This window comes from Talpa occidentalis, unplaced genomic scaffold (assembly GCF_014898055.3).
Source record: "Talpa occidentalis isolate TD23 unplaced genomic scaffold, MPIMG_talOcc4v2.1 talOcc4.3, whole genome shotgun sequence".
Taxonomy (NCBI): Eukaryota; Metazoa; Chordata; class Mammalia; order Eulipotyphla; family Talpidae; genus Talpa; species Talpa occidentalis.
In genome coordinates, this window is record NW_023603184.1 from 112,568,732 (window position 1) to 112,595,686 (window position 26,955).

General features: G+C 35.0%; 1 long non-coding RNA gene across 3 annotated transcripts in view; it reads left to right on the plus strand.

Annotated features, from left to right (window-relative positions):
* Positions 1–18,280, plus strand: part of LOC119254800 (uncharacterized) — a 54,062-nt gene extending 35,782 nt beyond the window's left edge. For all 3 annotated transcript variants that reach the window (XR_008553609.1, XR_005127357.2, XR_005127358.2), the window contains 3 exons: positions 8,889–8,993; positions 14,239–14,316; positions 18,169–18,280. This is a non-coding gene — a long non-coding RNA (uncharacterized LOC119254800). The remainder of the gene's footprint in view (positions 1–8,888; positions 8,994–14,238; positions 14,317–18,168) is intronic.
* The last annotated feature ends 8,675 nt before the right edge of the window (positions 18,281–26,955 follow it).

Here is a 26,955-nt window from a genome sequence, read left to right on the forward strand (position 1 = left end):
CATACATTTTTTATCAAATATCTGAACTATTGATACATAGCCTAATTAACTCAATACATAAAGTTAATTATCAATACATACACAAGTATAACATGGTATCAAAAAAAGTAACATGTTGAAATTTACATTTAAATGAGATAAGTATAATTTTATTATTAAAAGTCAGCCTCAGTAGCAGGAGGCACATTACTCACGTTAACTTTAGAAATGTAAAGGTTTAGGGTTAGGGTTAGGGTTAGAAAAAAGAAAAAAGAGAAATGTAAAGGAAAAGTGATGACAGTTTTCATATGCTGCACATATTTCAGTGTAGGTGTAAATATACATCTAGTTGTAATGCAATTTGGCTTTTGTAGTCTCATGATGCAATTAACTAGGGTCAAAAGAATCTAAATTCCAGGCTTAGTAATGTAAGTAACTATTAGTGTCACGAATATTGTTTAGGACAGAACTGGTCATTCACAATACTGCAAACAGAAATGAATAACTGATGGCTTTAAAAATGTATACCTTCTAGAGATCTTACTCATATAGAGTGATCTTACAGATTTGGCACAGAGCCTAAAATCAAATGATTATATTACTATGCATTGCTAAATGAGAATCATTGAAGGCATGATGTAGAAGAATAAAAAACAAATAATTTAGAATTAATAATAATCTGGAAAATAAAAGTCAGCCTTCATTTGGTGGTTTGAAGGATTAAAATTTTTAAGTTCCCAGATCTATTACTAATACAGGATAGACAGAGCTTCAGGGATTGAAAAGCTGTTTAGTCAGGGGATAAAAAAACAAACAAACAACAATCAGAAAATGGTGCATTATACCTAGAAAGTATGGCAACTAAGCACCAAGTTAGTGGATAAAATTGAAAATCCATGTCCAACCAAATTAGCAGTTAGTATTTATTAAAGTATCTGACAAACATAAATTCTAGACATATCATAGTTTTCAAGATAATTTCAAAGGAAAGAATGAAGCTTGTGAGAAGGGCTTCTGAACTTGAGAGTTAAGATAGAGATTGAGTGAAATGTGGAACAAATGTGAAACAATGAGCAGTTTGTCAAGTTGAAGACATATATAAAAGAACATTCATAGCTTACACAAAATTAACTCAAAATGGATAAAAAGACTTTGGATGTAAATCCTGTAAATACATGAAGAAAACACAGGCAACACATAACATAGCATAGACTTCACTGATGATGTCTTTTGGATTCCTCTCCAACGGCAGGGGAAACAAAAAAGAATATAAATAATGGGGCTTATTTTAAACTAAAAAGAAATTTTCACAGCAAAAGAAACTATCAGTAAGGCAAAAAGATATCCTATTGAAAAGGACAAAATATTTTCATCCCCTGCATCCAACAAGGGGCTGATATCCAAGATATATAAAGAACTCTTACAACTCAACAAAAAGAAAAAAAAAATAACCTAAACAAACAACACCAAAAAAAAAAAATGGACAGAAGAGGTAACAGGTACTTCTCCAAAAAAAACATATTGATGGTCAATAAGCACATGAAAAATGTTCATCATCACTTATCATGAAGGAAAGGTAATTCAAAACCACAATAAAATACCAACTGATACCTCTGAAAATGGCCCATAAAAAAAAAAAAAAAACAAAGAGAAGCAAGTATTAGCAAGGATGTGGAGAAAAAGAACCTTTGTATACCTTGGTGGATATGAAAAGTGATTCACCCGCAAAAGTATACAGAGATTTCTCAAAATATTAAAAATGGATCTACCATATAATGCAGCAATTCCATCCATAGGTATCTAGCCAAATAATACAAAAACACTGATACAAAGGGAAATATGCACTCCTGCCTCACTGCAGCACTATTTATAATATCCAACCTATACATACAACATAAGTGCTCATAAGCAGATGAGTAGAGCAGGAAGATGTGGCATATATATACAACAGAACATTACTCAGCTATTAAAAAAGATAAACTCTTGCCATTTGTAATAAAATGGATGGAATTGCTGGCATTATTCTAATTAAGTCAGAAGGAAAAAGCAAATATTGGATGGTGTCATTTACATTTGGAATATAGAGAAACAAAGTTTCAGATAAACCCAAACCAATATCAAACCCTAGAAATCTGACTGCATAACTGAATCTTCCAGACAGGGAGGTGAAGGAGAGAGAACAAAGTGGAGAGGGATCACAGTGGACTATGGTGGAGGACTATGGGTATTTTGCTGCGAATGTGGTGTGGCAACACCACCTGAAGGGGATGATTCTATACCCTTAAATCATATAAGATGTTGTAAACCAAAGTTTCTTCAACAAAAAGAAATTTAAAAAAGAAAAAAAAAGGCTTATTTGAGACAAAGAAAAGCATGACAATAATGGTAACCCTTTTTTCTATATTCATAAGGGTTTTGGCTTTATTTTCTAAAAAACTTGTTTCTGATTTGGGGGTCTATGTAATGAGTGAGAAAATCCATCATTTCATTTTCTGAAAGTATTTTGTGGAATCAGTATTATTTATTTTGTTTAGATTTCTCTAGTGTAAACATCTGGGGTTATTCTTAGATTATTGTAAAATTTTTAACTATGAATGTACTATCTTTCATAGATACATTACTATTTAGATAATCCATTACTGAAGTTATCGTTGGCAATTTTTAGGCTTTCATGATATGTATCCATTTCACATTATCAAACTAATTGGCATAACGTTGTTCATGAGGCTAATTTTTTTTTAATTAATTTATTTATTTATACAAGCACTGGGTACAGTCAGAAGTGCGGGAGGGTGAGAGAATTCACCAGAGCCAGAGCGGGGAGCAGAGCAGGCAGAAGGACCGAAGTACACTGCTGAGGGGAGCAGCGGGCGGCAGGAGAGGTCTGCGCGCCATGTGGGACCCTCCTCCGGTGGCCGGGGAGCAGCCGGGGATCGAACCGGCGCTGCAGAGGCTGCAGGCAGCGTCGCAACCCAGCGCTCAACCGCTGCGCCACCGGGGAGGCCCCCATGAGGCTAATTTTTATAAAATCAGTTAATTCTGTTATTTCACCACACCCACCACCAAAGTCTCAGTAATAAGACTAATTTCCCCTAACAACAAACTTTTAATTTTACAGACTTTATCTGTTGTTTTCATGTTTACCTTTTACTTTATTTCTGTTTATTTTCACTCAAGTTTTTCTATTTGTCTTAAATTGAATTTAATTTGCACTTGTTTCTCTAGTTTTGTAGGGTGTGACTTTTTTTTAAATTTTGAAAATTGGGCAGAATTCCAGCTATCAAAGCTTAGATATATGTTTCAGTAGTTAACTACATGGATCAGTTTGTTCTGAACTATTTTAATTAAACTTTCTAAGATGAATTACTCCAATCTCTACAGAAGGGGAGTTTGTCCTGAACACGGTCTGAGTAGATCAACTGCCTCCACCTTAGTGTAGGGGACAGGAAATCACCTGATCTTAGTCAAAAGGCCCAGAAGCAATGGGGACAGGGAATCAAACAATGGAACATATATAAATAATAAAACACATAACTTATTAAGTTTATAACTTTCATAAAGTAATTTCTGCATGAGGATATTTTATGTTGCCCTACTGTTACCTTCTATATATGAAAATAAAAATATTTTCCTTCCGGAAGTAGAAGTAACCATTTCTTACTCTTGGAATGAAAAACAGCTAAGATTTAAAGGAAATCTTGGTTGAAAAATCCTAAGACTTCAATCATTTGAGAGCCCAAGTCTACTTGAGTGTGACTTTAAGTTACTCTTAATTCACAGGGGCATTCCTTCACAGATTGATCTTGATAAATAGGCAGTGCAGTGTTGACATTCAAAGACGGTATTTGAGCCATTTGCACCTTGAGCCAAGTGGCACATGATGTTTTCAGTAAATCGGTGGAAATATAGCTTTACTGTGAAGAGAGAATAGGTGTTTCTCTGTGTGAAGTTAATTGGCTCACAGGGGACAGAACTGATGATTTTGCCATGATTTATATAAAGGAAGCCAAGAGTCAATCTGTCTGCTTCATATCTCTAATAGCAAGTGAAAGGTAGATTGAAAGACTGTCTCACTTTGTAATTGCTAATTGAGAAGTACGTGCAAAAAAAGGATGCTTATACAGTCTTTCTTTAAAAGGAAAACTTTACAAGCAGTGGATTTTAAACTTGCAATAGTGATCTTTTCATTAAGAAACAATATTCAGGTATGTAAAATAATTTTTCAAGGGAAACATTTTAAAACTTATGTAGGAAATCAATATACTTGAAGCAAATACTTTTCGATTGTAGATGAACAGAAATACATTTTATTGTTTGTATTGAGATTAAAAGCAGTTATCAGAATAAGCATTTTGAATTCTAAAAGTTTACTAGCTACTCTTTTTGAAAGGTACTGCAACCAATTCATTAAGATTTTATTTTTTAATGTAAAAAAAATGATGTCATGACTCTGAAGACAGTAATGGAAGCTTTGAAATTGAATAGATAACTATTCTGTCCTGAAGCTCTGTATTACTTAAGTCCAAGTATTGCATTATTCTTACTAATGTAGAACATACATATCCAATACTAATATAGAAAAATTAAACCTTTTAACCAGATATACTTTTTTTAAAAAGATTTATTTATTTATTTATACAAGCACTGGGTACAGTCAGAAGCGCGGGAGGGTGAGAGAATTCACCAGAGCCAGAGCGGGGAGCAGAACAGGCAGAAGGACCAAAGCACACTGCTGAGGGGAGCAGTGGGCGGCAGGAGAGGTCTGCGCGCCATGTGGGACCCTCCTCTAGTGGCCGGGGAGCAGCTGGGGATGGAACCAGTGCTAGCAACCCAGCGCTCAACAGCTGCGCCACCAGGGAAGCCCAAGATATACTTTTAATGACAGCTTAAACTGATTATCATGTTATAATAGAAATAGAGTAAAAGCACTTGTATGATTTTAATAAATGTTAAAAATATATAAATGGAAGATTTTATTAACTTGACAACTTTGCATTTGACATTTACTGGATATCATATTAAGATATTTCTAGACAGAAAAAATGCCTGTTGTTTTTTTCAATTGTCCACTAATATCAGAACATCATCATTTGCACTGCTTGTCACACATTTTTGATGTTAAGGAAAAAAATATCTGTGACTTTTTTTGAAAAAGTTGAATAAACATGTGTATATGTACATATATATATATGCAAACACATGTTTCTTTTAAAGAAAGTCTCTGAAAAATAAATAACACCAAAAAACATTTAGTATAAGCACTTCATTGAACAATTCTGCAAATCTTAAATCATAAAAAGTTCTGATTTGAGCTTGGTATTTCTCTAGCATTGTCAAACAAGTTTTTTAAGTCATTAATTTCAGCATATAACTGAATGTATATTTACAAGCTAAAATAAGTTTCTCTTCATTTAATCTAATGTATAGTTTACTTCATTAGATCAGCAGAGAATTTGGCTAATACAACCAAAAAGAATATATGAATTAGCAAATCCCATCACAATATAATAACCAACATTATCTATTGGTTTTGTTTTCTATTGTCACATAGAAATATATGGAAACAAACTATTTAAATTTAGCTAAAATAAAACATTATTATGGAGGTGGTAGACACAAAGCAGAGGCTAATATTCAGTTTAGATTCAGGTAGGTACAACAGTAAGTTTGAAATGAGATCTGGTTTCATTTTCTCACTCCTGCTTCTTTCTTCTTAATCTCATTGTATTGCTCTTCTCCTTTCCATCCCTCATTATCCTTATTTGCCTATAGCAAGATATGATCATTCAGTTATCTCATAGTGTATCAACATATAAAAATTAACTGACTACTACACAGGTCAAAATTCCAAAGAAAGAAAATCATATAGGCTCAGCCAAGATAAGGTAGGGTATAACTTTTTATAAGCAAAATTTCAGGTATTAAAGTTGGATATAGGTCCCAAGAGAACTGTATGATTTCTCCTCACACTAATTGCATGGACAAGTTTGGTTTTTTTCCCTAATTTTCCCAGAAGGGGGGCTTGTCCTGGGCATAGCTGGGTAGATCAAATGACTCTGTGTGTAGTTTTCAGGGAGCCAAACAAGAATCTAGAGTAGTGTTTGGCACAGAGTCAGCAGAATTAACTTCTAATTCATTATTATTAATGTAACCATGTCTACTATTGTCATTTATAAGAATCTAGTCTATAACATTAGGCTACATGAATTCACATGCTAGCATTAGCATTTACATTACTAAAGATCACAGTGTGAGCTTGGAAAAGTTATGTATTCTGTCTAATGTTGACATTTGCATCTGTAAATTGAGGGCAATAATATCATTTTGTGGAATAACTATTATTATCATTCTTCTTATAGTTTCTTATCTTTCTTCTGGAGTAAACTTGTTTTGCACTCCATTCTTATAAATGTGGAGAACCATGCACTAATGTAATTTGCCAGAATTTTCTGGTATATTCAATCTCTAGCTGACCTGATTTATGAAGGTGGAGAAAAAAACAAATGTTGAGGAAACTCAGCACAACTACCATGGAACAAAGCAGCATGTGAGAGGTGGAGCAGCAGAATGGCTCAGGCTGGTTATGTCAAGTCCTGATTCCTGGAGTCAGAGGACACACTAAGAATGCCACAGAGAAATTACCTACCTTTTTTCAGGCTTTCTTTTTCAACATAAAAAACCATAGTTTGTTAACCCTGATTAAGTTTCTCTAAATCTAGATATGATTGCTTTAAAATTACTGTCAATTCCAGCATAATGGTTTCTGTCAATCTTGATTTTCAGTGTTATGAATCTTTGTTTATGCTTTATGTTGTTTTCCTTTTATTAGAAGTTGGAAACATTAGAGATTACTATCAAAATTGCACTTCAATTGCACTTATTTACTTTTAAAAGTCACTATTTCTTCATTAGTAAGTTTACAATAGGCTAATATTAGTGACTACTAAATTTTTAAAACTCAATCAAAAAATGATTCCATAAATGTTGAATATATTTTAAGTTTAACTGAATTTGTATTTCTGTCATCAAATATATTGCCTAAAATGCCTTATGGAAACAGATTCTTTATAACAGTATGATATTGGAAAACTGATCATCAATATTTAGTAAAAAAAATGACTCGATTCTATGTGGAAAAAAATGTGTTTTCTATTCACATGTAAGGAAAGAATCAAGAAAAATCACAACGGCACGTGGCCTAGGTTTGTTTTTGTTTACAGAAAGTTCCACAAATGCCTAATAATTTTGTTGTTGTGAGGATGTATTGGGTGAGTTGGGTCAAAGGTGCTGAGAAGACTAAGTGAACCTCCCAGGGCAGAAGATATTATCTCATCTGTACACATGTCACATTCAACAACATTCTGTGTGACTGCTGCTGAGCTCCCATCTGTTAGATCTCAATAGAAAGAACAAAGACTTTTGAAATTTGAGTAATTCAAGAAAAATTCTTTCACTGGCTGGCAAAAGAAATAAAATTAGGAAGAACTGCTTTCTTCCTACTGTATGTTATTGATAAGTATTCTACCTGATCAAATCACATATGTTACAATGTTTTAACCACTTAATTGCTATTTTCTTAACATACCTTATTTCTATGACCTTCATAATAACTAATGTTTGTTTCAAGTATATACTATGTTCTGTCATTATTCAACAATGTGCATTTTTATTAGTTTTACATCTATCAGTCGTCAGTAAAATATTCAGTCACTAAGAGAGAATTCTTATTTGGGAAGTGCAGCTTTGGCTTTTCATAATGCTTCAAATAAAAGAATAGGTTTTCTTAAGATATGAATTAAATTTAATATTTGCACAGCCAACAAACATGAAAAATACAACTATTTTCTCTGAAAGGACTATTAGAAAGAATTCCACAAAATCTATATCTGGGAAATTAAGCTCGAGGAATTTTCTTCAATTACAACAAAATTAATGATAATATGCTGCAGATATTTGAATTTCACATTTTATCTTCTAATGTCACCTCATCTAACAGTAGACCAATGAGTAGCATAGAAATCTTGTGACTTTAAAACATTTTTTATTCACTGACAGCTAAAGTAGCATTGATTTACTCTTATATCTTAGTTGAACACATGAAATGTTTATACAATGCATACTTTAAGATTGAATATAAAATAGATGTTTTGACATAAATGTGAATAAAACCATAAAAAATATTCACACAGAAAATTAATATACCTATGAGTTATGGCCCATTGTGCTCTAAGAAGTAACTGGCTTGGATTGAATTACTCCTCTACATATGAGACACCAAGAAGTTAATGTTTTATTCAGTAAGTATGAACAATTCGCTATGTCAAACTTAGTAGGATGGCAAAAAATAATAATAAATTAGATAGACATAGATTTTTTTTTTCCTCAAGGAGCTGAAAGGTAGAGGTAAAAGTAACAAGCACAAAGAAATTTACAATAATGGATATGTGGAGGGATAAACATATTACATGACTATGATAATGGTATTTAGGGATTAAAAATAAGTACCTATCTAAGTCTGGGTGTTTCCAATTAGGCATCACAAATGAAGTCATTCCTTACCTGTATGGTAAAAAATGATTATTAATCAATCAAAAGTTGAGGATGAGATTACCAGCATCCTAGACTTGAAAAAGAGAGAGATGTATTTAATATTTACAAACAATTCAATTTTGCTGGAGTAAATATATGAGTCTAATAATTGAGTTATTGCAGCTTCAAGCAGTTTGTGGAAATCCTTGTATAACCTAACAAGAAGTTCAGAATTCATCTTAAATTGAACAGTAGAGATGAAAGGGTTTCAAATAGAAAAGTAAGTGTGTATTATAGCAAATCCTGCTATTTTTCTGTACCACGACCTTAGATCTGAGATAGTGATCTGAGGTGACCTTTATATTCTCTCTTTCGGGCAGCTATCCCTGGATATAGAACTGACCTCAGAGTACACAAGGGACAGATGGAAGTACCAGGAAGTTATCTCAACTTCGGGGTAATCCTCAAGCAATGAGAGGTGTAAGGTAGGGAATGAACTTTTCAGGTTTCTTATCTCTTAGCAGAGTGATTTTGAGGTATGACATACATGTCATTTTATAGGGTCATAACAGGATTGGACCCTAATTTTCAAGCGGATAATGTGTGTTAATGAGCACAAATCCCAACATTTATGAAATGTAGAACTTTAGGTAAGTTACTTCAGTCTTCCAGGGGAAAAAGGTTTATAACACAAATGAAACTCAATAAACCTTTAAAAGTGAATATGAATGCTGAAGAAAGTGTACAGAGAATACGAAATCTGACTGAGAAGAAGAAAGTTTCAGATTGCAGTGAAAACATAACTAATACAGCAGAGTTTAGAGCAGGAGTTAGCAAAATACTTTTTTTGTACAGCACACACTCAAAAATGCATTTTTACTTGTTGGAAAACAGAAGTATAATCTTTTGTGACATGTAAAACTTTATGGCATTCAAATTTTATTGTCCATAAATAAAGTTTTATTAGATTACAACCAGATATATTCACTTATTTACTGGCCATGGCTGCTTTTGTGCTACAAAACAGGTTGAGTATTTACAACAGAAAGAGTACAGTCACAGATCCCTTATTTTTACTCTCTATTCCTTTACACTGAATGATGTCTGAACTCTAGTTTGGAGAAATGCTACACCAAGTGCTGGTCTGCAACAAGTCTGTGGCTTGTGCCAGTGTGTGAATTAATGTACTATTTCCTATGTGTAAAACAAGGCTTGCTATTTTTTTTTTTAAAGGGTGGGAGGAGTAGCAACAAAACCACATATTTAGCATATGGCAGATTAACTTTCTGACTCAAGTTCTCTATCCTATCATAGATGGAGTCTCACAGTTTAAGGACCTCTTGGCAGAACAAAGTTATTTTGAAAATCATTGTTTCGAAACTGGCTAGATTTAAGTACTGGACATATGTTCCAGACAGAACGGATTGTTCATCATATAGCATTATTTGAAAAATAACTAATTATAAAAAATAATTATAATTCTAACAAAAAAAATATAGAATGAGTCTATAAATGGATTTGGTTGTATTTAAAATGTAGAAATAAACACTGGAATACTAAAAACTTTTGCAGGGGCCTGCGTGATGGTGCAAGGGGTTAAGTCTCAGCACAATCAAGCTATGGGCAGCCTGTGCAGCATGAGTTCAATCCCTGGCCAACGACCTAACCCACATGAGCCACAGCAGACCTCTCCTGTCTCACCTACTGCTCCCCTCAGCAATGTATTTCAGTAAATCCGCCTGTTCTGCTCCCCATTCTCTGGTGAATCCTCTCACCCCCATACCTCTGGCCTACACCTCAGCTCTTGTATGCATAAAGAAATAAGTCTTTAAAAAAACTTTTGCATAAAAATAGAATGTTACTTAAATGAAAAAAGAAAATAATTTGCTTTAAGTGTTTTTACTATTTATAGGGACCTTTGGTTCTGACCACAATGACAGTCACATTAAATAACACGTTTTACATTCTCTTTCAGCTTCTCATATATGACTGCTTTTTAAAGAGTATTCATTAATTTTACTAAGTCCTCACTTTATTAGTTTTCCCTTTCAAAATTTTTAATACATTTTCAATGTTATTTTAAATTTCCTTTTCCTACAGTATATGAATAATATAAAATTAATTCATATTTCTGACTTTCTCAATTGTCTGTCTCTTTTAGAATATGACTCATTATCACATCCTTAAAATAAAACATTGCCTGATAAGATAAGAGAAAGAAATACAAGGAATCTAAATAGGGAAGGAAGAAGTTAAACTGCCACTATTCTCAGATGATATGACAATATATAGAGAGAACCCCAAAAATTCCACAGAAAAACTAATCAAACTAATCAAACTAATCAGTTTAGTAAAGTAGCAGATACAAAATCAACACACAAAGATCAGTAGCCTTCCTATACATAAACAATCAATCTGAAGAAGAAATCAAGAAAACCATTCCTATTATTATTGAAACAAAAAAAAAAAAAAACAAATACTTGGGAATAAACCTAACAAAAGAGGTAAAGAACCTATACAAAGAAAACTATAAAACACTGTAAAAGAAATAGAAGAAGACACAAAGAAATGGAAAGACATCCCCTGCTCATAGATTGGAAGAATTAACATTATCAAAATGGCCATCCTACCAAAAGCAATTTACAGATTCAATGCTATTTCAATGACATTCTTCAAAGAAATAGAATAAATATTGATGAAATTCATATGGAGCAACTAAAAACCCCAAATAGCCGAAGCTCTCCGGAAAAAAAAAAAGAGGGAAATGGAGGTATCACCATCCCAGACTTCAAAGTATACTACAAAGCCATAATAATAAAAACTGTATGGTATTAGAACAAGAACAGACACACAGACCAATGGAACCAAATAGAAAATCCAGAAATAAACCCACAAATTTACGGTCAACTAATCTTTGACAAAGGAGCAAAGGCTATACAATGGAGCAAAGAAAGTTTGTTCAATAGATGGGGCTGGGAAAACTTGGTTGCTACATGCAAAAGAATGAAGCTTGACTACTACCTCACACTATGCACAAAACCCAACTCAAAATGGATTAAAGAACTATACATAAGACCTGAAACCATAAAATATATAGAAGGAAATATAGGCGAAACACTACATGACCTATACCTCAGTAACATCTTTAAAGACACATCACCCAAAGCAGTGATAGTGAAGGCAAAGATAAATAGCTGGGACTACATCAAAATAAAGAACTTCTGTTCAGCAAAAGAGACAGTAACCAAAACAGAGACACACCCCACCGATTGGGAGAAAAGTTTTGCACACAACACTAATGATAAAAGATTGATCATGAAAATCTACAAAGAGCTAATGAGACTCAACAAAAACAAAGTAAATAATCCATCAAAAAATAGGCAGAAGAGCTAAAAAGAAACTTCTCCAAAGTGGAAATGCAAGTGGCCAACAGGTATATGAAAAAATGTTCAACATCACTTGTAATCAGGGAAATGCAAATCAAAACTACAATGAGATACCATCTTACACCAGTGAGAATGGCACATATTTAAAAAACTAACAACAACAATGTTGGTGGGTATGTGGAGAAAAAGGAACCCTCCTGCACTGCTGGTGGGAGTGCAAACTGGTCCAATCACTATGGAAAGCTGTGTGGAGATTCAGCTTACTAAAAATAGAGCTTCCATATGATCCAGCAGTTCTACTCCTAGGTATTTACCCAAAGGACACAGCAACATTAATTCCAAAGGGCACCTGCACCGCTGTGCTTATAGCAGCACTATTTATAATAGCTAAGCTTTGGAAACAACACAAATGCCCGAAAATAGATGACTGGATTAGGACTCCCTGGTGGCACAAGGGGTTGAGTGCAGTGCTATAAAGCTATGCTAAGCCTCTGCAGTGTGAGTTCAATCCTCGGCCAGGGAGCTACCCACATGGCACAGCAGACCTCTTCTGACTCGCCTGCTGGTCCCCTCAGCAGTGTATTTCAGTCAATCTGCCTGCTCTGTTCCCTGCTCTGTCTCTGGTGAATCCTCTCACCTCCTGCACCTCTGGCCTGCACCCCAGTTCCTGTAATAATAAGTAAATCTTTAAAAAAATAGATGACTGGATCAAGATGATGTAGTACATATACACAGTGGAATATTACTCAGCAATCAAAAAAGATAAACTCATGCAATTTGCAGCAACATGAATGGAGTTGGAAGGGATCATACTCAGCAAAATAAGCCAGAAAGAAAAAGAAAAATACCTTATGGTCTCACTCACAGCAGGAATTTAGAAAACTTAAATAAGGGACCAGGAATTAACCTAATTATAATAAAGTAAAAAGCAAAATCAATAAGCAACTATAAACCCGAGACACACTATGGCAGGGGAGGAGAAGGAGGGAGTAGGATCAAAACAAGGGGTTGGGAATTCTATGGGGACTATAACAAAGATGAAAATGCATACATTGTGCAAAAAATGAAAAATGTGATGTAATAAATGTATAAAATAAAAAAATAAAAAAATAAAACACTGCCTGAAATGCTTACCTTGCAACAATATTAGTTCCATTACTGCATACTGCTTTCCTGTATCTATGTTCCTATTAATCTTTAAAGGAAATATTTTAAATTTCTGTAGTTATAAAATATCCTTAGATTACAAAATGCTTTATCATTAGCAAGACAAATAATCTGGGGCCAAGTTAACAAATGCATGTGCTAAGTTTAGAAATGATATCAACGATGAGAAGCTGCTGATCTGTATGAAAAATTAGAGTAGATATGTTTCAAAGGTGAAAAAGAGCAGGTGAGCCAGTAGAAGCACTTCTGCCTCAGGGAGCACATTTATCATGTAACTTCTCCAAGATGGATACCAAAAAATGGCCTCTCACCAATTTTTTCTTGCACCCATTTTGTGAATAATGCAGCCTTTGAAATAACATGTTAAATGATATGTCAGTTGAACATAATGGGGAGTGACAGAATGCAGACTCAGAAGAACACATACAATATTTCATTTATCTGTGGCCTAGAAAAGAAACTTAAATCATTAATCTGTGCATAGAAGAGAAAAACTTGAATATGAAAATGTTCTGTGTATTAATTGAGGTATAGTTAAGTGAAGGCTTGAATTTTTCGAAAACACATCAATCTATTCTTAAGATATGTGTATTTCACTGTATGCTAAATTCATCTAAAAACATCTAACTCTAAATCAATATTGAACTCAAAAATTTTGCTTTTTGGTAGTGATTTGGCGTGCATTTATTAAACTACTATCTGCACATTCTAGGTTAAAACAAATGAACAAATATATTAAGAATTGAGAGAGTTGGATTTTCCCCGACAAAGAAGGTAGTTACAAATATGGAAAGTGAAAGGTCTATACTGCAACGTATGGAAATGGGTCAAAATTGGAGAAGAAACAATGACAGATTGTTGGCATTGAGCAAATCCAACTACCATTCTCCACTACATGAGTTGAGGTATTTTGGTGGCGAAGAAGGTAGAAAGGGAAAATTGAATCCAGAATTAAGGATGAAAATTCTTAACCTGTAGAGTTGGAATAGAAGGTGAAATTTAATCTGAGAAATTAAAACAGGATATAAATTAATACCTAAATATCTAGTAAAAATGATAACATTTACCCAGGTCAGAGGCAATAGTATAAAATAAACTTTGTTTATGGAGACTTTCTGGCTTTTTTATTATAAAAGAAACTTTGTTTATGGACTGTTTTCTTTTTTACAATGTAAAGACCTCTGCTCTGGGATACAGTTCTACTGAGCAGGAAGTGATTCAGAACACTATTGTGTCTAAGTCTGTCTACAATGGTGTGAGTATCAGACATTTTAGTATGTTTAAAGAAAAGTGTTAGTTGTTTGGAAGTATTTTAATTTAATAACAATCATAGTGATAGCAGCCATTGATATACATTTAGTACTTATAACAGGCCAACTACATTTCTTAACACATATATATGTTAACCAATATTTTACTTTGACAATAGTCCCCATTAGTCTGGTGCTTTTATAATACCAAAATATAAATGGGAACCTGGTGCATTTATAAATTAATTACCTTGCTTGTGGTCACACAGTAATTGATTTAGGATTTGAATCTAGGCAGTTTGGTGTAGATCTGTATTCAGAACCAATTTATTAGGCTGATGTGAATTTATTCAGGTTTTTTTTTTTTTTTTATAAATTTTATTGTTATATTCCCCATACAATTGCCGCCCCCCATTCTGACCCCAATCCCTCCCCTCCCGCCCCCGCCCCCCTAAAAGTGTCTCTGGTTCATAGTTTTTTGTTGATTTTGATTTTCACTTTCTTATAGTTTTTCATTTTCCTGGTCCATTATTTAAGTTTTCTAGATTCCTGCTATGAGTGAGACCATCCGGTATTTTTCTTTTTCTTTTTGACTTATTTCGCTGAGCATGATCCCTTCCAGCGCCATCCATGTTGCAGCAAATTGCATGTGTTTATCTTTTTTGAATGCTGAGTAATATTCCATGGTATATATGTACCACATCTTCTTGATCCAGTCATCTATTTTTGGGCATTTGGGTTGTTTCCAAAGCTTAGCTATTGTAAACAGTGCTGCTATAAACATAGGGGTGCAGGTGTTCTTTGGAATTGATGTTTCTGTGTCCTTTGGGTAAATACCTAGGAGTGGAATTGCTGGGTCATATGGAAGCTCTATGTTTAGTAGGTCCAGAAATCTCCACACAGCTTTCCACAGTGGTTGGACCAGTTTGCACTCCCACCAACAGTGCAGAAGAGTTCCTTTTTCTCCACACCCTCGCCAACATTTGTTGTTGCTAGTTTTTTTAATATGTGCCATTCTCACTGGTGTAAGATGGTATCTCATGGTAGTTTTGATTTGCATTTCCCTGATGACAAGTGATGTTGAACATTTTTTCATATGCCTGTTGGCCATTTGCATTTCCTCTTCAGAGAAGTTTCTTTTAAGCTCTTCTGCCCATTTTTTGACTGGATTATTTTCTTTGTTGTTGTTGAGTCTCATCAGCTCTTTGCAGATTTTTGTGATCAGTCCTTTATCATTAGTGTTGGGTGCAAAAATGTTCTCCCAGTTGGTGGGGTTTCTCTTTGTTTTTGTTATTGTCTCTTTTGCTGTGCAAAAGCTCTTTAATTTGATATAGTCCCAGCTGTTTATCTTTGCCTTCACTATCACTGCTTTGGGTGATGTGTCTGTAAAGATGTCTTTGATGTGCAAATCACGTAGTGTTTCGCCTATATTTCCTTCTATATATTTTATGGTTTCAGGTCTTATGTCTAGTTCTTTAATCCATTTTGAGTTGATTTTTGTGTATGGTGTGAGGTGGTGGTCAAGCTTCATTCTTTTGCATGTAGCGACCCAGTTTTCCCAGCACCATTTATTGAACAAACTTTCTTTGCTCCAATGCATAGTCTTTGCTCCTTTGTCAAAGATTAGTTGACCATAAATCTGTGGGTTTATTTCTGGATTTTCTATTCGATTCCATTGGTCTGTATGTCTGTTCTTGTTCCAATACCATGCAGTTTTGATGATTATGGCTTTGTAGTATAGTTTGAAGTCTGGGAGTCTGATGCCTCCATTCCCTTCTTTTTTTTTCAGGAGAGCTTTGGCTATTCGGGGTTTTTGTGATTCCATATGAATTTCATCAATAATTTTTCTATTTCTTTGAAGAATGACATTGAAATTTTGATTGGAATAGCATTGAATCTGTATATTGCTTTTGGAAGGATGGCCATTTTAATAATGTTTATTCTTCCAATCCATGAGCAGGGGATGTCTCTCCATTTCTTTGTGTCTTCTTCTATTTCTTTTAACAGTGTTTTATAGTTTTCTTTGTATAGGTCCTTTACCTCTTTTGTTAGATTTATTCCCAAATATTTGATTTTTTTTGTTTCAATAACAAAAGGGATGGTCTTTTCGATTTCTTCTTCTTCAGATTTATTGTTTGTGTATAGGAAGGCTACTGACTTTTGCGTGTTGATTTTGTATCCTGCCACTTTACTGAACTGATTGATGAGTTGAATTAGCTTTTCTGTGGAGTTTTTGGGGTTCTCTATGTATAATATCATATCGTCTGCAAATAGTGATAGTTTGACTTCTTCTTTTCCTATTTGGATTCCTTGGATGTCTTTCTCTTGTCTTATTGCCCTGGCTAGGACTTCCAGTATTATATTGAAAAGCAATGGTGAGAGTGGACATCCTTGTCTTGTTCCAGATCTTAATGGAATTGCTTTCAGCTTTTCACCATTGAGAATGATACTGGCTGTTGGCTTGTCATAGATGGCCTTTATGATGTTGAGGTATGTTCCTTGTATCCCAAGAACTTCAAGGGCTTTTATCATGAATGGGTGTTGCACTTTGTCGAAAGCTTTCTCAGCATCTATTGATATTATCATATGGTTTTTATATTTCTTTTTGTTGATGTGTTGGATAACGTTGATTGATTTTCGGATGTTAAACCATCCTTGTGCCCCTGGAATGAATCCAACTTGGTCGTGGTGAATTATCTTATGGATACATTGTTGGATTCTGATAGCTAAAATTTTATTGAGGATTTTTGCATCAGTGTTCATTAGGGAGATTGGCCTGTAGTTTTCCTTTTTTGTGTTGTCCTTGTTCGGTTTTGGTATTAGTGTAATGTTGGCTTCATAGAACGTGTTTGGTATTGTCCCTTCCTTCTCAATTTTTTGGAAGAGTTTGTGAAGGATAGGCACTAATTCGTCTCTGAATGTTTGGTAGAATTCATTTGTAAATCCATCAGGTCCTGGGCTTTTGTTTTTTGGGAGGTTTTTGATTACCATTTCAATTTCGCTAATTGTAATTGGTCTGTTTAGGTGTTCTATTTCTTCTTTATCTAGCTTTGGGTGATTGTAGAGTTGTAGGAATTTGTCCATCTCCTCTAGATTGTTAAACTTGTTTCCATATAACTGTTCATAGTAGTTACTGATTATTCTTTTGATTTCTGCTGTGTCCGTTGTGATTTCTCCTCTTTCATTGATGATCCTGTTTATTTGTGCTTTCTCCCTTTTTTCCTTTGTGAGCCTGGCTAGGGGTTTGTCTATTTTATTGATTTTTTCAAAGAACCAGCTCTTGGTTTCATTGATCTTTTGGATTGTTTTTTTAGTTTCAATTTCATTTATTTCTGCTTTGGTTTTTATTATTTCTTTTCTTCTACTGGTTTTGGGGTTTTCTTGTTGTTCTTTTTCTAGATCTTTGAGCTTCGAGATTAGGTTGTTTCTTTGCGTTCTTTCTTGTTTCTTGATGTGAGCTTCTATTGCTATATATTTTCCTCTTATTACTGCTTTTGCTGCATCCCATACATTTAGGATATTGGTGTCCTCCTTGTCGTTCAATTCAAAAAATTTTTTAATTTCTTCTTTGATCTCCTCATTAGTCCAATGGTCTTCCAGTAGTGTAGTTTTTAATCTCCATGAGGTAGGAAAGTTCCTTGCCTTCTTTTTATGGTTTATTTCTAGTTTGATGCCTTCATGGTCAGAAAAGATGGTTGATATGATTTCAATCTTGGTGTATCTGTTGATGTTTGTCTTGTTCAGGTTTTTTTAACAAGTTAATTTTTGCTCGTTAGTTTTATGTCAACTGATTGCACTTACAAAAAAATAAAGATATATAGATCTTCATTGCTACTGTCATCTGTTTCTCCCAACAGAATTTGTTCTTCCAATTAATTGGGACAGCCAGTTAGCACTGGCATGAATCAGCACTACAGTTAAGAAGCTTTCCATGAGGAAACATTTTTTTTTAAGTCTGAGATTATGTGGCATAATTTCTTTCCTTGCCACAATACTCTTTTTATAGTACTTTGAGCATCTAATCATTTTTTTGAAAATCAATAAACAAGAAACAGCAAAATGTAGATACATATTTATACAATATTTTTTTCTTATAAAAATGGGGCCAAATTCTTAGATTATCTTTCTTGCTCTCGATACCTACCACAAAGATAAGTCACATACTATAAATTCTTAGTTTATCTTCCCAGTGTTATATTATATTTTAGAGTTTGTGTTTGGAGATGTTATCCTACAACATGTTTATTCCAAAGAATTTTTAATTTTTCCTTAAACTATTCATATACTTTTTAAAAAAATATATAAATATACATACAAATGCTTTTATATGTATTTATAATACTATTATTGTACATTGTAATACTATATATGTACTTACATGCTCATATAAATATTATATATTTATATATGATAGTACTTATTGAGAATTGTTCTGTAGACTTTTCCATAAATATAATGCTGCAGCACATGTCAATGTTAAGAAACTAATTTTTCAGTCTATTTCCCATATGCAGTTTTTTGGAGGTGGTTAACTGATTACTTCTCAGCTGTAATTTTGAGCTCCAGTGAACTGTTATGGATGTTCCATTTCAAAACAGAACATATGTGGACAGAACTGTTTCCGTTATGCTTGACTGATGCCCCTGATTGGGTTCTAAATTCACAACTATGCCTCTAGTTATGAACTAATAACTTTGATTATTTAGGTAAATTCAGATCTTCAAATCCAGTCCTGTTTGTTTAGTTGAAAAGCAACTAAAAATGCATCTGCCAATATGCAAAGCAGGTTTTTTTTTTTTTTTTTTTTTTTTTTTTCAGTTTAGAAAGATCTCATAGTTTAGGTTGCATGGAATGCTTGACATTAACCTAAATTGTATTATCCCAGCACACATTTAAGTCATCAAACAATTATTTGTTGACATGGGAAGACATAAGGCTGTTTTCATGAAAAATTAGATAGTTTGAATAAATGTGATGATGTTTAGAAATAGTTAGAGCTTAATTAGAGAATATCTTAAAAACATTACTCAAAGTCAGATTTGCATCCAATGCTTGTTATGCCTCTATAATACATAATAACTTTATATGGAAAAACATGTTACTGTGGAAAAAAAAAAAAGATGATTTCTCAGGACCTGAATTCTAATTTTAGCTCAATTACCTCTTGCCAGATATATTTGGAAGTTATTTAACCTTTTCATTTTTTGGTGCCCATATTTGTAAAAGGGAATATATTATTGTTTAAACCTAATACCTATGCAAAGATTGTGTAAGATTTAAATAAAACCATATATATGAAAAACTCACAGGATGGAGATAATCAATGTGAATGCTACTGAATCCTACTTAATTATGACAGAAGACTTCTCGCTAATATTATTTTATGTACAAATAATGTATTCTTCCCTTTTGTTATTGGGATGTGCCATGAGAAACATACTGTCTTTACCAGGTAGATTAAGATATTTCCTTAATCAAGGTACCTTTATAAATTCCCTGTCCCTGTATTCATTACCTTCTTCTTTCTTTTCCTTAACACATGTTTTACTATACTTTCCTGTCATTTCTATAGCATATCCCAAAAGCAGTGTCTTTTATTTCATTGGATATTGTAGTCTTTAAGAAACTTTTCACAGTATCAGGTTTTTAAAGCTTACTTAACTTATTACCTCTAATTTCATGATTATGTTTTTAAACTAGTTTAGGGCCTCCCTAGTGGTACAAGGGGTTAAGTAAGCACTCTGAAGCTATCTGCAGCCACTGCAGCACAAGTTCCAATCACAGGCCAAGGAGCTAACTCACATGGTGCAGCAGACCTCTCCTGTCTTGCCTGCTGCTCCCCTCAGTGCTGTATTTCAGTAGATCCATCTGTTCTGCTCCCCAGTCTGTCTCTGGTGAATCCTCTCACTCACACACACACACTATACACACACCCCACCGCTGGACCTCTGGCCTACACTCCAGTTCTTATATGCATAAATAAAAATGTATATTTAAAAAAATAAATAAATAAAACTAGTTTAATGCAATGATTTACTATTGCATTTTACATAGGCCACAATTTCAACAAAGTTCCCATCAGAAAATATAAGAAACATTCAAATCAGGAAACTGAGAGGAGAGTTTAATTACAAAAGACCTGTTTTGAAAAGTGTGTAGAACAGACTTCCTTGAAATAAACAATATTATTATGTTAAAGCACATGAAATGAACTTGTGTAGAAAGTCCACTGTGGGCCTCCCTGGTGGTGCAAGGGGTTAAGACATAACCTATGAAGGTGTCCACGGCTTCTCCAACAGGAGCTCGATTCCCTAGCTGGCCAAGGAGCAACACACATGGCACAGCAGACCTCTCCTGACTCACCTGCTGCTCCCCTCAGCAGTGTACTTTGGTTAAGACATAACCTATGAAGGTGTCCACGGCTTCTCCAACAGGAGCTCGATTCCCTAGCTGGCCAAGGAGCAACACACATGGCACAGCAGATCTCTCCTGACTCACCTGCTGCTCCCCTCAGCAGTGTACTTTGGTCAGTCTGCCTGTTCTGTTCCCCACTCTGTCTCTGGTGAGCCCTATCACCCCCTACACCTCCGGCCTGTACCCAGCTCTTATATGCATAAATAAATAAATCTTTTTTAAAAAAGAAAAGAGAGGGATTGGGGTCAGAAGGGGGGGATTGCAATTGTATGGGGAATATAAAAATAAAATTTATTAATTAAAAAAAAAAAAAAAGAAAAGAAAGTCCATTGTGATCTAACAGGAAATGAACCAGGGGTAAATTCTCTGATTGCACTGTTTTTCTTTCCTTTACTTTCTTTTTTTTTTAATATATATTTTTAAAGATTTATTTATTTATACAAGCACTGGGTACAGTCAGAAGTGTGGGAGGGTGAGAGAATTCACCAGAGCCAGAGCGGGGAGCAGAGCAGGCAGAAGGACCGAAGTACACTGCTGAGGGGAGCAGCAGGCGGCAGGAGAGGTCTGTGCGCCATGCGGGACCCTCCTCTGGTGGCCGGGGAGCAGCCGGGGATTGAACTGGCGCTGCAGAGGCTGTGGGCTCCTTCGCAACCCAGCGCTCAACCGCTGCGCCACCGGGGAGGCCCCTCCTTTTATTTGTTACCCAGGTTTCCTATTGGCCCAACTTAATCAGAAGAAAGAAGAGATATTTTTGCAATCCTTATAGGCTAGATTTGTAATGTAGGGAGCAGGTGTAAGAGGGACAAATAACATGGATTTGTAACAGTCCATCAAAGTTATCCCTCATCCAGTTGTCCCAACTGATACTTTCCCTTCTTCCACCACAAAGTTGTGGAGTAAGGTCAATTCACTCATGTACCTACCTAAATTGAAAATATTAGCCATCACCAGTGTTCTTCATATAATTTATAGGAGAAAATAAGAAGGAAATACTGATTTTAAAATGACAGACAAGATCACCTTATTACTGATGTAGTCAGTTATCATGACTGCCTCTTTTCGCTGCCCATTCTTTATTTCCCTCACCTTCTGCCAACATCTCAGATGCATGGAACTTCTGTTCAACTCTTAACTAGTGCACAATCTGAGTGCTTCAAACTACTCTGGGTTATTATAGTTTGCTATTTAACCATATATTTGAGAAATATATTACAAATAAAAGCACATCAACTAATTTCCTTAGTTCCAAATACAGTTGGCCATTGAACAATACAGAGATTAGGAGTGATTTCCCTCACATAACTTTTCAGTTTGCCAAAAATGGACAACTGGAAGCCTGCTCAGGACTGGTACCTTTATCAATGGCATAAACAATTAGCACATTGAATATGTTAAGTGTTAAGTGTATATTGCATCATATTCATACAACAAAGTAAGTTAGAGAACAGAAAATGTTATGAAATCCATGCTTAACTGGATCCATGCAATTCAATCCAGTGTCATTCAAGGGTCAGCTCTATAGGGCTCTTTACCATCATTTTAATGCAGCAATCTAATTTATGAGTAGGAATAAGTAAAACTCACATTGACATTAACCTGAATTGTATTGTACCCTGCCACATTTAAGTCAACAAACAATTATTTATTGACATGGAAAACATGCAAACCTATTGGTTCAAGGTCAGAAAAGACACATAACGGCCCAGTGGCAGATTGTGTTGCTTAGTGGAATCATCTTTGGCTCTTGGACAGAGGGAAAATTGTGCTAGTGCCACAGTGCTGAAAGAAGCATCCTATAAATCTTCTCATAATGGAGCTAGCTGGCAGAATATTCTAGTCAGGAAATACAAATCCATACCTGGAATATATAGTTGTTCTGTGAGTATAAAAATTTACCTGGTCTATTTTATAGGAGTTTTATAGTAAAATTTATCTGCTACCAGGTAGCCATATGCCCCACCAGGAAATAGTGCCACATTAGCATTTATTGGCAGGAATAGCTAGGTTAGCTATGATTTGGGGAAAAACAAGTAATTGAGCCCCTGCTTAGCCAACACCACATTCACCATGACTACTTTATATGTTTTCATTGAGTAAATGCTAGAAGAGCTGAGAAAAATACTGGTCAATATTTCTAGGACCGACCATCTTCTCCATTTAAATATTAAGAAAGCTTTTCGCCAAGGATGTGCTCTGGTGGGCATTTACAGCAGACATAAAAATCTTTATACTCTGTATATTGTGGAAAGTTCACTCACATAATCAGTCACATTTATGTCTCAAATACCTGAGAGGATCAACCCTTTAGCTCCTACCTGTAGGTCATTTCAAATCCATACCTCAGGCTACCTGAAGCAGACAATGAGATGTACTATCAAATGGATGTCAAAAGCCATCTTCTCGATTGATTGTGACCTAAACCTACAAGCCCAAACATGACTAGGGTTGCATTTTTTCCCTTTATTAAGGGATCACTATAAACTCACAAAAAAAGATAAAGATGAGGTTAGTTAGAAGCAGGAAAAGAACAGGACCACATTTTATAAAGATTTTAAGAAATAGGCCTCATCTGGAATATACTACTTCCTTTTTGTCATAACATAACCTTTGCAAGTCCAGTATTATGATTTAGTGGTCCCACAGTCAAAATGCTAGGCCTTTACCAGGGCCTAGCATCTATCCCAGAACCACTTTTTAAAACTTTTTAGCAGAAAACAGATTTCTCAACTATCATAGTCATCTGAAGAGAGAGTCCCTGCTACAATGGAGCTTCCCCAGGGACTGTGCAGCATCTCTGCCTGCCAGTCACTTCTGACCCCATGGGTATGCTGGGTCATGAAGTCAAAGCTGCAAGGAAGCTCATGCAATGTCAGTGATACAAAACCTTTTCTTGCTTTAGTTAACACCTGAAATTTGCAGTTCTAAGAGTTACCAGTAAATAAGTTAAAGCAGCCTTACTAAATACTGTATTTGTTACTTCTGAAATCCAAAGAGGTCACTAGTGTGTTTTGTTCCTTTTCATGGTGAGCAGTGCGATATGCGGTATTTTGTCTATTACTTGAAAAGGGGTATCTCTTCATGCCCCAAAGCAGGCATTATAATGTAAGGTTCACATAAAGATTAAAAGAATTTTAGAATATTAAATCTTTTTAAGTATTTCCCAGTATAAAAATGTCTTTGAGTAGATATAATTTTGGTTTTTCAGTCTTAAACAATTTCTTGTAGTCAATTACAACTTTTTCTGATCTTTAAAATGAATAAATTTAGAAAATTAAAGGAAAATATACCTTAATCTTATACAAATTAAAAAAACTGCAGGCCTCCCTGGTGTTGCAGGGCTTAAAGACAGCTCTATCAAGCTATTGCCAACTGTTACAGCACAAGTTCGATCCCCTGGCAGCCAGGGAGCAACTCACATGGCACAGCAGAACTCTCCTACCTCTCCTGCTGCTCCCCTCAGCAGTGTAATTCAGTGGATCTGCCTGTTCTGGTCCCCACTCTGTCTCTGGTAAAACCTCTCACCCACCGCCCCCGCACCTCTGGCCTACACCCCAGTTCTTGTATGCATAAATAAATAAATCTATAAAAATAAATAAATAAAAACTGCAGTCTTATACAAAAGCACTAATTCAATCGTAAATATGCACTCCCTATGTTCACTGAAGTATTCTTTACATTAGCAAAGTTGTGGATACAACCTAAGTGCCCAAAGACAGATGAGTGAATCAAAAAGATGTGGTATATATACACTTTGAAATATTATTAAACTATTAAAAAAAAGATAAGTTCTTCCCATTTACAACATAGATTGAAATGTAAGCAAAGTCAGTGAGAAAGAAAAAGAAAAATGTCATGAGGTATCGATTTTATATGGAATTTAGAGAAACAAAACAGTCAGATAGAGCCAAAATTATAACAAGCCCTAGAAATCTGACTATAAAATTGTGAATACCAGGAAGGGGAGAGGTGGAGAACAAAGCAGGTAGGAGCCCAATGGACTAAGTTGGAGGATGACTATGGTGGGTGTGGTGTGGCAACATACCTTTGAACATTTGTATTGTGAACCTATACCTCTGAATTATATACAATGCTATAAACCAATGTTATCTAAAGAAGAAAGAGAAAAAAATTAGAGAAACATTTGAAGCCAAGTTGCAGGATAGAGTGGGAAGGGATTATGCAAAGCAAAATAAGTCAGGAGGAGAAAGAAATACCAGACAGCGTCACTTACACGTGGTATTTAGAGAAACCAAAGGAAGCGTCACATAAAGTCTAAGAACTAACACTAGAAAGCTGCCTATAGAACTGAAGCAATCAGAGGGGCCTCCCTGGTGGCACAAGGGGTTAAGAGGCAGCACTATGAAGCAATCTGCAGCCACTGCAGCACAAGTTCGATCTGTGGACGGCCAGGGAGCTACCCACATGGCACAGCAGACCTCTCCTGTCTCGCCTGCTACTCCCTACTCCCCTCAGCAGTGCATTTCAGTCAATCCACCAGTTCTGTTCCCCATTCTGTCTCTGGTGAATCCTCTCACCCCCCACCCCCAGCACCTCTGGCCTGTACCCCAGCTCTTGTATGAATAAGTAAATCTTAAAAAAAAAAAAAGAACTGAAGCAATCAGAGGGGGAGCAAAGGGGGAGGGTGAGAACAAAACAGGGTGGGAGTGCAATGGACAATAGGTAGGACTGTAGGTGTCTTGGTGGTGGGTATGAGGTGATAGAAACACCTGAGGGAGAGAGCCTATACTTCTAATACATAAGCAATGATGTAAATCGATGTTACCTCAATTTAAAAAAATAAAATAGATATACTTTTTAAATCTATTATAAAATCTTATGCCACTATATTGTGGAGAATTTTATCCTATCAGCTGTCCCCTCTTTCATACTAGATTTATTTGACTGCTGAGATATGCTTAGAATGTGTACATTTTTATGATGAATTAATTTCCAAAGTAAAGAAGGAAATTGGGAGGAGGAGAAAAGGGAGGAGGAGAAAGAAGAAAATGGAAATTAGAGTGAGTTAGCTATATGCAGACATGAAGAGAATTAAAGTTCAACATCACAGGCTAATTGTGTCCCCTTTGAAAGGTGGCAGAGGCATATATGAAACCAAATTAACTTTCGTGAGAGAGACTGCCACTGTAGAACATTCAAACAATAATTTGGGTCCTTCACAAATTCACCAAAATTTCATGATTAAAAGTTGGTACATATTAATCCTTACAGTATAGAAAAGGAAAAGGAGGGGGGTCTTCATTACTATTTATTTGTATTAACTTAATATAAATGAGGCATTTATTACTCTGCTTTTTTTTTTTCATGTTTTGCTCCAAAATGCATTTCAAATACACAGTTTTGGTTTTATCAAAGTTTCCCTAAAGTGATTACTGCAATTTAAATGGTCCTTGTTCCAGTCACATCCATTAGAAAGATAAATGCAAGAAGTATAATACAAAAGCAAGTGCCAAGAAGGTGACAAATTTACCAGTGTGAAATCCATTAGAAATTGGCTGACGCGCAGTCTAAAGCAGAAGTTTCTCTTGTCATATCTTTTATTCTCAGCCTTAAGGTCAAGCTATTTTGCCTGCTAACCTAAAAAATGGGTAGTCCTCCTGATAGGTGGAATTTGTGGAGGAAAAAAATATCCTTAAAAACCAACTTTGTATACACAAGCAACAAAAACAATGTCCTGATAATGTGTTGATTGATGACACAAAGCAAATTTTGTCCCATAAAAAGATAATGTAAGGAGTGCTTTCGTTCTGCAAATTCACTTGGAAAAACATTTATTAGGCCTAAAGGAATCTTGAGCTTTCTCTAATAAAATAGCAATATCAAATTAAAAAAAAAAAACAATACAGAGAGGATGGTTAGTGGTCAATGAGTGATCTGTTAGTCCTTCATTAAGGAAAATGGGTACAAACAGATCAGATAAACAGATTCTTAGGTCCTTTATTCTTAAAGAAATGAAAAGGGCTTTGAAAGGCTCAATTAACTATGTGGAGCACAGATTCAAGGTCACCCTCCTTTAATATCATTGACGAGTTTGCCTCTAGTAGGTTTAGACATGGGTGAAAACCCTACTTAAGGATATCAGTCTGTGGCAACACATGTCTCAACATAATTACAGTGGAAACTCCAGAAATGTCAACGCCCACCAACAAAGACCATCAAGAATATACTTTTTTTAGATAAAATAAAAAATTAAATTTAGCTTTATGTTAGAA